We start from the raw sequence: 14,358 nt of genomic DNA, 5'->3' as shown, positions 1-14,358 counted from the left end.
AACTCACCTCCGGTCGCCGTAACTATCTCTCACTCTAACACACTACTTAAAAACTTCACTCACTCTCTTTCTATCTCACTACCTCACTTTCTATAACTACATCACTATCTATTTCTATCTCACTCTCACTACCTCACTATATCACAACACACTCTCTCAAAACTTCACTACATCACTCTGTCACTACCTCGCAAATTCACTCTCTCTAACTCACTAATTCACTCTCTCTACCTCACTACCTCAATCTCTCTCTCAAATACACTAAGTCACTTACACTCACTCTTTCACTACCTCACTCTCTATCTACCTCACTCTCTCTCACTACCTCACTCTCTATTTCAATACCTCACTCTCTATCTCACTACCTCACTCTCTCTCTGCTAATGCAATAGGTATCACACATGCAAAAAAAAACTAATGCCAATAGAATAGACAATGCCATAAATTTAGGGATACAAAAATCATAAAAAAATAATGAGCAATACCAATAGCTCTACCTAGAATGTTGCCGAGACCATTGCATTGTAAATGCTTGTTTTTTTTGCATCTGCACTCTAGCATCATTTCCTTTATTGGAACTTTCACGTGATGTTAACAGTTATACAAAAAATATACACCTTTGGCCAGTCTCTGAGCATTGGAGGGCCTCTGCTAAGTACGGTAAAAAGAAATATATTAAATATCTGAACGCCCAGGGTGAGTGTAAAAGGAAGTCTAGGTCTATGCAATTATCGCAAATGTTTGCCATCACTTAGCTCTGCAATTGTGAACAAGCAGTTTATGCCAAAGGTTGCAATCTGCGAATGTGGGCCACTGTTTGTTTGGCTGCCCGGGCCTAATTGTGGAATCAATCCAACCCTAATTTACTGCCTCTAACATTTACCTTAGCGCTATATTGCACCGGTTCTGCTCCTTCAATTTCAAGTGTTACTGTTAAGCGGATAATACACAAATCATACTTAAGTATGAAAACTCATCTGACTTTAACTCATACTCAATCAGACAATATCTCAAAGTCAAATAGTGGATGCTATCTAACCACAGCAAAATAAACATGTCACAAATCGAAATATCTATATGCAGTAAATGGATCAACCACCACCCATCAACAGTATGGCCTCAGCAAGTAGGCCCGCCATTAACAACTGAGCCTAAGTGAGGAATCTAGGGATAAATATGGACTCCAGTCTGTCACTTATAAGACAGTGTTTGTCTAATACGTTTAGACTGTAGTTTCGCACGTCTATCCCTCGTATTGGCTATAAAGATATCTCCACCTACAATTCTTGCAATGCTTGTCCCGCAAACACTTACTGAAGAGTTCCGCACCCCCAACCCCCTCCGCCCCACCGTCCTCTGCCCCAGCCCCCGAAAGTCGGGTCTAGTTTGTTAAACATTATAAACTGTTTGATAAATATAACTTAGATTTAGCTGCCCAGTCGCACGTCTATCCCTCATATTGGCTATAAAGATATCTCCACCTACAATTCTTGCACTGCTTGTCCCGCCACACTTACTGAAGAGTTCCGCACCCCTAACCCCCTCCGTCCCACCGTCCTGTGCCCCAGCCCCCGAAAGTCGGGTCTAGTTTGTTAAACATTATAAACTGTTCAATAAATATAACTTAGATTTAGCTGCCCAGTTATTTTTCTTCGTTGTTACATTATTGTAATTTACCATATCACTAAACCCTATTCACTGGTTTAACAACCATTATAAATAAATAAATAATCCTGAACTTCAAGAACAAACAACATATAATGTTGATATGCAGCTCCTCTGGACTCAGATGCTTGCTCTCTAGCGCTCGTGCGTTCGGCTCAGTTCGACTGTTGTCGGCTGGGCGCCCTTTCCTCTATGCGCAGGCGCACTGCACCCCCACGGCTGGCAGGCTGTGGCGCTGTTGAGGCCGCGTCGCTCAGTCCGTCGGAGAGGCTCGCCGTCGCGCCCAGACTGCTGTGTGCTGCAGCCGAGTGACGCGGCCGAGGTGTAGTTTGACGCGGTGTGTTACGTGGGGGAAGAGAGAGGATAAAACTCCAGCGAGATCCTGGGAGCGGACGACAGCAGTGACGGCGGCGCAGCAAGAGAGACTGGTAAGAGAGCTGAGGAGCGAGAGCGAAGGGGCCGTCGAGGCGGACGGGGGCAGCAAGCTTCCCCGCCTAGCCGGCCCTGCCTGTCTACAGAGGAGACAGAGGCTGCCGACACTGCTCCGTTCGCCACTGCACAACAAAGAATAATGGCGGGGACAACGGGGGAGCCCGCCGCAGCAACCTTTTGGGGGCGGCTGGTCACAAATTTACAAAGTGTGCAGACTTGGGCGGGGGGCCGGGGGGGGGGGGGGGGCAGTCTGATAGATTGACGAACAATGTGCCCGTATTTCTTCGGCCTCTAAAATTAGTATTTCTCTTCCTATAACAGTCCCGCATTTAAATTGACTCTACCAATAAATACAGATATCTGCGCCAGCCTGGCCTTATTAATGCTCCCCCCCTCATTTTAGGAACCCAGCCCCCCCCACCCCCCCGTAATATCTGAACAACAAAACCTCACCGGAGTATCTCAAACGTTAGACAGCAGTTGTAAAGGGGGAAAAGAACTGTGCTCCGGCCTTGGGTATATCATGGGCGTTTATGGTACAATTAATAGTCAACAGGGAGCAGGCGACCGTGTGAGCCCTCTCGCTTGCATCGCCATTAGAGGGAAGCCTCCATTTTACCCAGGAAAACAGGCAGCGGGCTGATGCACCCCTTCCCTGGCCTGCACAGTAAACGCACAACCCCATCCCCAATTGGGGATAGATGCCCACGATAAATGTATATAATGCTGAAGAGGCTCCGTGAGCTCAAGTTCTCTGTTGGGGACCCTATTTTAATGTGTACCTTTTTAAATATAAATTTGTTTTATGCCATTTAAAGTCTTATTTTACCCCCTTGTAAAAGCATTTATTTCCCAAAACTGAGCTTTTTTTGTAGCTATTTTACTTTTTTGTACTTTCGTATAGTCATAAAGTATTGTTTAAGACTTCCTTCCTTGAGGCTTCACCTGTTGTATTAATATTATCGAATAAAAGCAAATTTCAGCTTTAACTCTCGCCGTCGTTAAGGACGCATGGTGGCGAAACGTACTCTTCAGTCGTTTGCCTTAATGTAAGTGTAGTCGCAGTGGAAAAGCCCTATCAATGAGAGAGTCTGTATATGCTGCCCCAACCCCTTTTCCTAATGAACTGCTCATATGCTTAGCCTAAGTAGACCGAAAGTAACCTTTCGAGTAATCGTACATCTAATCAAGCTCTTCGATTTTCTTACATGGAGTGTACCTTTTTAATAGAAATGTTCTGCCACGCTCAATTAAACTATTTTTCATTTCAACTTCAGCGAACCATATCAGACGTGTCCTGGATACAGTAAAAATGCTTGTGATGATTTTGTATTAGACATGTAGGGTTAATTCCACTAATGTGTTTTTCTTCCTACAGACGCCCATTTTGTTGTCAAACAACCGACGAATAAAGTTTAAAATAAAAGGTGTTTGAGTTCTTTCTGTATGGCGCTTCATGGTTGCTGTCTGGTGTTTGGGATGCGTATTAACCCCGCCAGATATATTCGGAATTCCCCTTTTCTCTTTTTTTCCCTTCTCCTCTTTCCTATTTGGTTGCAAAGCTAGCAATGTTGCAGCGACTGCTTTAAGATTTCGTCATCGACTTCAACACAGCGCATACGCAACTGCCTTGCAATCCCCCCCCCCCCCCCCCCCCCACTAAAAACTAGCTGGAATTGTGAGTTGCGCTATAAAGACGGTATTTCTGTTAGGTATTTTTTTGTACAGCATGCGTGTTTCTTGTTTGAGTGATATTTTACAGCTCATGCGTATAACTTTTCGTCACAAATATTTTTCGGTGACTCCGGCAATTTTTCTACTATGTTGTGCAATTTTCGATTCCCATAGGACAATTGGTTGCTCATTTAATCTCACAAATATTTACATTTTCCTATACTTTTTAATAACTTACACTGGGAGGGGTTCCAGCGTGATCTAGTATTTCCTCACTTGGAACTGATTAGTAATCTCAGACCGGTATATAGACGTGTGCCCCGTAATGTTTTTTTGTTTGTTTTTATTTGGGTTCCAGTTTTGTAAGAATTCTGGCAAGGAGTAGGGTGAACTACATTTTAAAGTCTAGGCATTTAATCAACCAATAAGGTGGCAAAATACTGGACGATCGTACCAGATATCTTAATTGCATCTCAAACTTCCAGGCTGCGTTAAAAATCAAATTTAAGACCTGCTTTTTATTTTTAAAGCACATGGTTCAATAATTGCTTACTGTAGGTTAACAAGTCAACTGGTGGCAGAAGGAAACCATGTAAATGGAGGCAGTACCACCTTTTCTTAATGCTTCCAGTTTAATGAGGCTGTGGACTAATACGACAGTTTGATTTATTTTTGTTCTGTATATGGGTTCCATGACTTGTGCAATAAAGTCCAGTTCCTCCGTTGGTGTGATTAATTTATTGATGGCTTGCAAATTCTTGTTTAGTAGGTAAATCGTAATATGCCTGTGGAATTTTATAAAATATTCATTTATATAAGCGAAGTATGCTTGGTTGTTTTCCTTCTAAAAGAAACATACTTGTCCCATGAAGTGATAATAAACCGCGATTATATGTCTAATCCACGGCTTAGGTTTCCTACGGAAGGTCAGTAAATTTGTTCGCTGTTGCTTTCTCCACTTGGTCACGTTGTAAACATTTTTGGACAGCTCACGTCAACTTAATGTGCATCTGTCACCCAGTTTGGTACATTTGTGAACATACGTTGAGTACTATTTCAATTACTGTTTTTCATTTTGAAACCTGCCGGTTTCTCTCAAAGTTATCTCAAAGCCGCTTATGCATGTAAGCTTGGTTTACGTGTTGTATTGGCACGTAAAAGATTAACAGAAACCATATTTGAGGCCGAGTTTACTATTCCAGTGGATAAAATAAAAAGGAAAACGTATATTCCTTGACATCAGATAATCTAGTGTTTCGCGGTAGGATTTCCACCTTCCACATAGCTTGGTTTGGGTAGATTTATTCCAATATGCATTAGATCACAGTGGGTATCGTAATAATTGCCCTTCTAATATCGGAGCATTCAAAGTTGAATTTTAAATTGCTTCTAATCATTAGACCTAACTTAATATAGTTCTCAGTCAAACATGGAAAATGGCCTTTGGCGAAATGTTGGGCGAGTGTTGCCTGCATTCTTGCAAACATCTAAGCAACTTGGATGTGAAGGAAAATGGCAATCCGTACCGGTCATGGTTTAAAACAAAAAACAAACTTTTATGAATTGACCTTGATTTTGAAGCAATTATTTTATGATTTTGAGCGAAAAAGTCTGATGTAGCGTTCGTTTGAATTAGAATACCTACACCGTTACATCCCAAAAGGCCTGTTCTGTCGGGGAAGAATAACCTGATATAGGTGGCATGATTTCTAAGAGCATAATTCACATATAAAAGGGCTTAAAGTCTTAAATAATTGTTGGATAAAATGATCAAATGTCTAGCATCATTGATTGTGGAATTGATTATGCTGTGATGGACGAATACCGAAAAAACTCGCCTAAGGCCATTTAAGAAACTACTGATCTTGTGTAATTCTCACTCCTTATTCTGCAGTGAAATATATAGGCTATTGATTTCTTCTATAGAATATGTTGAGCAACACATTTTCATTTGCAATTAGTTTCTTGTAATAAAGGCTTCTGCTTTATCCTGTTAGTGATCTCCCCTTCGTAATTTATGTACATTTTATTATGCATGCGTGCTAGGGCTTGACGTGTCCATGAACCTAGTCATGCATGCCCCTTTGTACTACTTTAAGATGCTTTATATATTTGCACTGATTAGCGTCTAGTTTATTGTTTCTAATTAAGGTGCAAATGCCTTTTTTATTTGCCACTAGCCAGGTCATTACCATCAGTAAATGATTTCTGGGTGCCTTCAGGTATTTGAGAGTTGAGTAGTTTATTTTCCTGGAATATAGTTAACACTTGCATATGTGACTATGGATCTTATATAAATATTTTTAAATGAACACAAAGGTGCAGATCTTTTCTGTGAGGAAGCAGCTACTACATGGCTTACTTAATAATATTAAACAGTATGGCTACCATACTTCCTGTCAATATTTAGAAGACTGTTTTTCCTCAGTTGCTTCTTGTGGTGTTCTGCATTTAAATTTATGTAATGAACAGCCTATAGAAGGAACAATATAACTATGTCATGTGACATTAACGGTATAGAATGGTTGCGTGTGGTTAGTTGATCGATGATTGGCATGCTGCACCTTTTAAGCACCCCCCAACCATTGTACTCCTAATATATTTTAGACATGGCCAAGTCATCTGTTCAGAAGAGCAGCTCCAGTGCACTGCAGTCAGATACCATCTTTTCCTTTCCTGCTCTTTTTTTGGGGTAGCAGTGGGGTTGGCATGTGGGGGGGGGGGTACCTTATTTACGGCCTCTGATAATCTTGCAGTTTGGAACTCTTAACGTTTATTTAAAGTGCGTTGCTATTGTGTACCCCCCAACGTCCTTTAAAAATATTTTGGATTAAGAGATTAAAAGCCGACTGAAGGTTTATAGGGATTTGTGGGCCAGTCTCAACTTGATACCTACTGCAGTTCTGATTTTAAAATAAATATTTAGTAATAATATAATTTTGCTCCCCTCTTGGGGGTACCCTGATAGTTTCTACATGTTTTCTGTCCCCTCAATTCCTTTTCCCGCATTACTTTCACCCTTGTGTCAGCTAACCTGCCAAATTCAAATTTGTAGGTGAGCACTGACGGAAGCGTAATAGTTACTAGGACGTGTGTACAACCTGGCTCTAAGAATATCACGTTAGCCAGTAAATTGAATGACTGCCAACTATTTCTGTGATAGTTTTTCACAGGCATGTTTCTTCTCTTCAATCACAAGGAGATGATGGACGGAGTGCTGAACATTTTCAGAGACACACCCTCAGTCACAGATCCGGTATGAATCCATCATTCTTTAGCTCACTTTGCCACCTCAGTTCTGACCTAGCCATATGCAAATCAGTCTTGACCCTGTGCCTCATGGGAACAGTCCAGCCCGAACTGCCAAGCCAGGTCTTCCCTGAACCGGAAACATGTATCCTGGGACTGGTTTTTGGGTAACACCCTTCATCTGCCCAGCTGGCTTGAATCCAGTGGCAAAGTGAGCAAGGTCCCTACGTCTGGGCTGAAACTTTTCAGACACTCACCCCCGTCGCAGATCTGGGTTGAATCCATAATTCTTTAGCTCACTTCCGCCACCTCAGTTCTGACCCAGCCATATGCAAATCAGTCTTGACCCTGTTCCTCATGAGGACAGTCCAGCCCGAACTGCCAAGCCAGGTCTTCCTGGGACTGGTTTCTGGGTATCACCCTTCATCGGCCGGGTTAGCTTGAATCCAGTGGCAAAGGGAGCAAGGGATGTCCTGGCTTGGCAGTCTGAACTGAGGTAGCTAAGTGAGCTAAACAATGATGAATTCAACCCCGATCTGTGAGTGGGGGCGAGTGTCTGAAAAGTTTCAGCGCTTTGTCCATCATCTCCTTGTGTTTCCTTTGTTTGCCCTAAATTGGCAGGGTATGCCCAGATGTGGGTCCTTTGCTCACTTTGCCACTGGATTCAAGCTAGCCTGGCTGAAGAAGGGCGTTACCCTGAAACCGGTCCTAGGGTGCTTTTTTTCCGGTTCAGGGGTGACCTGGCTTGGCAGATCAGGCTGGACTGTTCCCATGAGGCACAGGGTCACCACTGATTTGCATATAGCTGGGTCTTAACTGAGGCGGCAAAGTGAGCTAAAGAATGATGATGGATTCAACCCAGATCTGTGACTGGGAGTGAGTGTCTGAAATGTTTCAACGCTCCGTCCATCATCTCCTTGTATTTGTCATGGTTCTTCACCTCTTCAACTTTAGTAGTTCGTACATTGATTTACTTTCTCAGCCAATAGGTTTGGTCTGAAATTCTGTGATCGAATTTCATACTCACTCCTCACTTTCAACTTGATTTGTTGTCAATATGTCTACCTTTATATCAACTTAGCTTGACTGTAGTTGCTTTATAAGGTGTTAGTTAAGTAAAACATTTCAAACCGATGTATCACACAGAGGTGTGGAATATTCCTATAGCGAACACCCAGGACATATTTAGGGGTCAAGAACAACACGTTTTCATGTGTATCTTGTCCTTGGGACAAGTAGGCCCAACCCACTTGCAGTACAAACCCTTTGGCTGCCAGTTTATAGTCACACATTGGATCAGGGAAGGCAGAGCTAAGTCTGCAGTTTAGGTCATTTTTGTGTTCATATTTTAATACTGTTCGAACTTGTATTTATGGTTCGTTAAGACAAAGCCTTTATTATTAGGGAGAGCGTTCTATGGAAATGTAAGGTTGGGCTGCACTACGAACTGCTGTTTCACTATACAGACCCTCCACGATTTTACGGTTTGCTTTGAAATCTGTACTTTTGTAAAAATGCTGCAGCAATTTTTACAAAAGTGCCCGCTAAATCGGCAATGTACAACCCCATGACCTCTTTCCACTGTGAGGGATTGCTGGGTCTGAATCTAAACCAATGATGCGGGCGCTATTTCTTCTGCAGGGAAACGCTCGTGCATATCACCTGCATTTGACCTTCCGAAAAAAAGACGGGCAACCTTACAACCACAGCTCCTGGCATTGGGCTTCTGTTCCTGTAGACCTGTCATAAATGCCTGCCTCCGCTGAACATTCCATTCTGCCAGGAAGATCCTTGAAATGCATTCAGGGTTTGAGAGATCTCTGAGCTTCCCCAAAAGTGTTAGGAAATCAACCGCTTCACGCACACCTGTAGGCCCAACATCAATATATATGATCAAACCCCGTAGTTCCCAACAATTAAAATATAAAATATTTGATTGTGCAAGTAACTGCTCATGCAGCAGACCTGAGGACAATATATTATGCTGCAGCAAGTATACATTTTACTGCCACCCACAACGTTGTTTGCATTAAACTCTTGTGTATGAATTCAAATGAGTTATAATGAATAAGCTTTTATTTCTGGACAGAATACAGGGTGAGATTTTGAAACTCCTTGAATAAGTCCATAGGATTAGTCAGAAACAGCTTGCCGGTGCATTGACTGTAATTAGTTGTCAAGTAGTTAAAGGAGGCAGGCTTAAATAGAATTAGAAGTGACCATTTTGTCCCAGAATGCATATTTTTAGATACATTCTTGGCTTTACTCTAAGTTGTATGAATTGTAGTTTTAAAGATTTTATGGGCTCATCCAACATTAGTAAGGTTCACGATGTAATTAGATGAGAAGTTGATGAACTGCTTTCACTGGGAGATAAATCTCATTGAGCTGAAACCATCCACACCAACACAAATGTAGCAATATTTTTGTAATTTAATAGTACATTTGATCCACATATGTAAAGAAAGCAATGGCAACATAATCTATTAAGCATGGTGTGCGGCGGGCCCCGGTGGCATTCTTTTTGGGCCCGCCACACACAGGGCACGCGGCGAGGCCTGGGGGACATAATTCTTTTTTTTTTTTAAACACATATGTAGCCTTGAAGCCAAACAAAGTATCTACATTGTAAATAAACCAAATATACATAGCTTCAGCTTGTTAAATACTTAAAAAAAACTAAGATATCTGTGTTTGTTGTAGGAAAAACTGCAAACTAAAATGCCGCTAAATTTCCATATTTGTGCCGCTAAATTTGCTAATCCATGCCGCTATATCCTGGGGGGTCTGATAAACCTTTGTAGACACATTTTCAAAGTTTATCAGAATGATGTGTAATACTACCAGAATGCTCTCTGATGAGATGCAAATCTTTGCTGAAGCTTGAAAAGAAGATGGATTATTATTTGCTTTCAAAATAAGATGTTCACAAAAAAATGCAACTAGGAAAAAAAACATTTTGTTAAACTGCTGGAAAATTTTAGGTACCGTTTCTTTGCAGCATTATTTATAAAATGTGTTGGTGCATGCAAGTATTTCCCAAAAATATTTCTAATGAAACAAATAGTGGAACCAATTTCAGCAAGATTTTGGAAAACATAATAAACAAGCATTGGTAGAGCCATTAGGTCTGAAATGGATGGTTTGCCTTTTGGTTTTGTAAATGCCCGTCCTTTTTTGGCATGGTGTTTGTAAAATATTATTGGCGTGGGAGCTGCTGGACCCTCACCATTATATTGAGCAAAGAGCAAATAAAGTTTGGACTCAGAAAGCAGCATTGCTATACTAGTTCCTGGCACTAAACAAAACTACTTTGCCAGTATGCTGCTTGTGAAAGAGCAGAATTCTGTCACCCGTAGTAAAAGCAGCTGATAGAGAGAGAATTTAAATAAACACAAAAGGTCTTGGTTAATGCCAGCTCATCTACTTGGGGGCCCAATTGAAGAAACCTTATATGCTGCTTGTGAAAGAGCAGAATGCTGTCACCCGTAGTAAAAGCAGCTGATAGAGAGAGAATTTAAATAAACACAAAAGGTCTTGGTTAATGCCAGATCATCTACTTGGGGGCCCAATTGAAGAAACCTTATAGGTGCACCTATGGTATATGTCCTTGCATTAATGCAAATTTATGGCTTTGATGAATTCACAAGAATTTGCAGGAAAAGGTCAAGAAACCGTAGTCCTAGAAAATATTTGCCTCTGTATTTGGACATGCGCCTACATGCATGTGTAGATTTGCACATGTGAAACTCTGTTGAGCGTTTGCAGGTTCACTTTCTCCAACCACTTTTACCCCCCAACCCTGGAAGTTTTACATCACCCTTCGTCAGGGTAAATTTTTAAATCTTTCTCAGTATGGGGAAAATATTAGAGAAGAGCTGGTGAAAACCCTTAAAACATGCAAGTAAGTTTGCATAGACTCAAAAGGGCCTTCTAATCCTGGAACTAATGGTTAACCTTACTTTCAACACCAGTATGTAAGACTGGAAAGGTGGCAATATAAAGGAATTGCTAGTATTTAACCCCTACTGTGATATGCGACCTGGCATAATCAGAGGCTCTATCAGCGCTCTTATATAACGAGATTGCTGCTCTGCCATAATTTGTGGCTAACTACATGACACAAAAGGGACAAGTGGATTTTGTTACTGGGCAATTAGATTTATGAAGCAACCAGCCCTATGGACAAGTGAGTATTTTATTAAAGTCCACACCCCTGAGCACATATTCTTAAATCACGGGCATCGTAGTAGCAGAATTTAACATCTTGTTTACTACCTACCCGATTTTATTTGTGAAAAGTTTACCTGAAACGAGGTACCTCATCTGAGGTGTCGGAAAGGAAATAACCCTTTCAACTTGGTTCCATTGTTTTTATTTCTGTGTAGATGCAGGATTGAAGCAGTGATTTATTTTTTTACTTGCCCATTTTTTTTCCGGTAGTTCTAAAGACTTCCTTATTGTCCGCATTGAAATATCATGATCACCAGAAACAATTAACCACCAAATCATCAGTTGTCATCTAGTTTATATTTTGTTTCCCCATTACAAACTGGCTAGTCGTAGGTGTTTCCAACCACCATAGAGCAGCGTTCAGGGGGACTACACTCCTTGGTGGGGTTACCTCATTATGCATCCTGGAATAGAGGATTCTCATTTGAAGCATGCATAAGTTTATAAAATAAACAAAGAATTGGCTACATATTACTGAGTACCAGGAGTGTCTGTGGGGAACTCTGTTCTCTATTAAGTACAAAAAGTTGTCCCTTGGGGTTTTGAAAACAAGTCGTATGTAGTCTCCTTACCATTAAGGAACATTACTTTCTTGAGTCATGAATCCACCATCACAACTGCGGATCAGCAATACTCAACCCAACATTTACCACCTGTGAATAATTAGAAGTGTAATGTTGGTAGCGATGGCACACTGGCCCATCAACGCTGACACCCCTATAACAAGAGGAACCTCGGATGACAGTCAAGGAATACCTTTAAGTGCATGGGTGCACATCCTTGCATTGGGTTTAAGGTTGTTGATTGGCCAGCAACTGTTCTTGACCATATGTAGCCTTCATCTAGCCATTACCATGTCCTAACAGCAGTCTAATTTAACCTCGTGACAAAGGGTGCAGAATTTCACTTCAGCATATTTGGGAAAGAAAAAAAACCCATAACACCAAGATAAAGAGGAGAGGGTCCAAGGGAGACGGTTTAAAGACCTGCGAGAAGAGATTCCCCATACATTATAATCCTAACACAAAAACGTCTTGGGTCTATGCTAGCATGAAACCATTTTGGGAAAGATTAAAGAAGGTGAATCTTCGTCTCACAGTAAAGCCCCAAGGGGGAGCAATCCCCTTTAGGACGAATGCCCTCACCCACCATAGGTGGCATGCTTTATCATATGGGCTTCTCCCATTGGATAACCTAGTCCCACTGAGGGCTACAACTTCCTCACTGAGGTAGGAGCTCTGGGGTGTTTTTAGAGTGTTATAAGCTGTTGAGGATGCTAAAATCCCATATGTGAGTAAAAAGGTGTCGTGAGGGTGTAGCGCAAAATGTGAGTGGAGATGTGAAAAAGAATTTTTAAAACTACCTAGTGAGGACAAAAAGACTCTTTATTGACTTGTTCGAACTGGCAGGGTTAAAAAGCAGTATAAATTCAAACTGCTAAGCTCCTACCTCACGGTGAGGCAGTTGTAGCCCTCAGTGGGACTAGGTTTTCCCACTGGGAGGAGAAGCCCCTATGATGAAGCATGCCACCTGTGGTGGGTGAGGGTATTCATATAGACCGGAGAAGTTTTTGTGTTATTGAAAGAAAAACAAGCATTGGCTTAGCCAATAGGTCTCGCTTTTGGGACCTTATAAGTGTTTAGCCATGCAACAGTTGCATAACTAAATACTTATAAGGTCCCAAAAGCGAGACCTATTGGCTATGCCAATGCTTGTTTCTGTTTCTTACTGCTCTGTAGTAATGGCGGCGCACGGGTGCCACCATTACTACATAGAAGTAACAGGCTCACGGAGAACATCAAAAGTGAAAGTGATCGCGATCAAACATCAAAGCGGCCGCGAAAGTAACGCGCCCGCGCACATGCACTGTAGCTCTAGGCTACAGTGGTAGCATTTTTTTGAACCTCCACAAAATGTCTCGCCAGACCAGCGCATGCGCTGGGTCAGGCGAGACCTAAAAACAGCCTTCTCTGTAAAAAGATGTAGCAAGCCAGGAAGCCCATGTGATAGTAAATATTTATTTTTCCTTTGTGATATATATGAAAAGTATTTATAGTGCAATCTAATGCAATAAAGTAATGCTTGGATTAAATCACAGGCCATACACAATAAAATGTAGTTGGTAGAAAAATAATAAATACAATGTCATTGTTCGCATTAAGATAGAAAAGTGCTCCAGTGATCGCATACGAGTAGAGTTCGAAATTAGCAAGTTTTGTTTACATATACATATACTCTAATTGGACAATGGCATATACATCAAGCTAATGGTTAAAATCAAGTAGTTATAATGCAAGTCTTCGAAAGCATTAAAATGATAGTTTGTTACTCTTAATTGTTTTTGGAGTTATCAGGACAATAGGTAATTGTGCATGAACAGGGCTCTCTAGCATAAAATTGAAATCTGGTAGAATTCAGAAATGTAGATTTAGGATGAATTTTCAAAAAACTTTTCAGATGACAAGAATCAATTTATGGAAACAAATATAAATGAAAGAAATTATTTAGGGGATTCAATAGAAAAAGGACAGCAGGGAACCCAATCCCTGGAAAGCGCACTCTGCAAGGTTTGCTGATAAAAAGCAGGCTATAATACAAATAAGCAGTTAAAGAAACACGTTTTTAATACCACGATATGTTTAAAATGAAAATACGTTGTTGAAAGACTTAAAAGACCCAAGACCAATTTACATATAATACGAGCTGTACCCACAGAGCACGAGTGTCATTCAGTTTTAAATGTATGTTTGCGTAAAAATGGAAATTACCGTAAATGTGAAGTTATTAGGCGGAGAAAGTAACTGATTTACAAGCTAAACCTTTTTTCCAGCTGATAATGTTCTTGAAAAAAATTCACTGCGCTCTGAAAAAGGAATTGATAATTTTTTCTCAGTCCCGTTGGCACACCTTCCAAGACAGATATGTCTATATATTTCAGATCTTAAAAAAGCATAAATAAATAATGAATTGACAGTGTGACTCTGCATAGTGAGCACTGGGGACACATGGTCTGGCTCAAGACTTGGCTGTAGCTTAGGCCTTTACTCTATGTCCAGAACCTTCACCGAGTACCTATTGTGCATGTCTTAAGGTATGTGCAATACG

The 14,358-nt window shown here is 41.1% G+C and overlaps 1 protein-coding gene across 2 annotated transcripts in view; it reads left to right on the top strand.

Annotated features, from left to right (window-relative positions):
• The first annotated feature begins 1,880 nt into the window (after positions 1-1,880).
• CREB1 (cAMP responsive element binding protein 1) overlaps positions 1,881-14,358 on the top strand; it is a 283,803-nt gene continuing 271,325 nt past the window's right edge. Inside the window, exon 1 of one of the 2 annotated variants that reach the window (XM_085648883.1) lies at positions 1,881-2,093. The gene's annotated coding sequence lies outside the window, so the exon portion shown is untranslated. The remainder of the gene's footprint in view (positions 2,094-14,358) is intronic. The other variant, XM_085648881.1, reaches the window with a different exon arrangement.

The sequence above is a fragment of the Triturus cristatus genome, chromosome 3_2 (assembly GCF_964204655.1).
Source record: "Triturus cristatus chromosome 3_2, aTriCri1.1, whole genome shotgun sequence".
In the NCBI taxonomy this organism is placed as follows: domain Eukaryota; kingdom Metazoa; phylum Chordata; class Amphibia; order Caudata; family Salamandridae; genus Triturus; species Triturus cristatus.
Note: the sequence above shows the minus strand (reverse complement) of the source record. Positions and strands in the feature narration are given on the sequence as shown.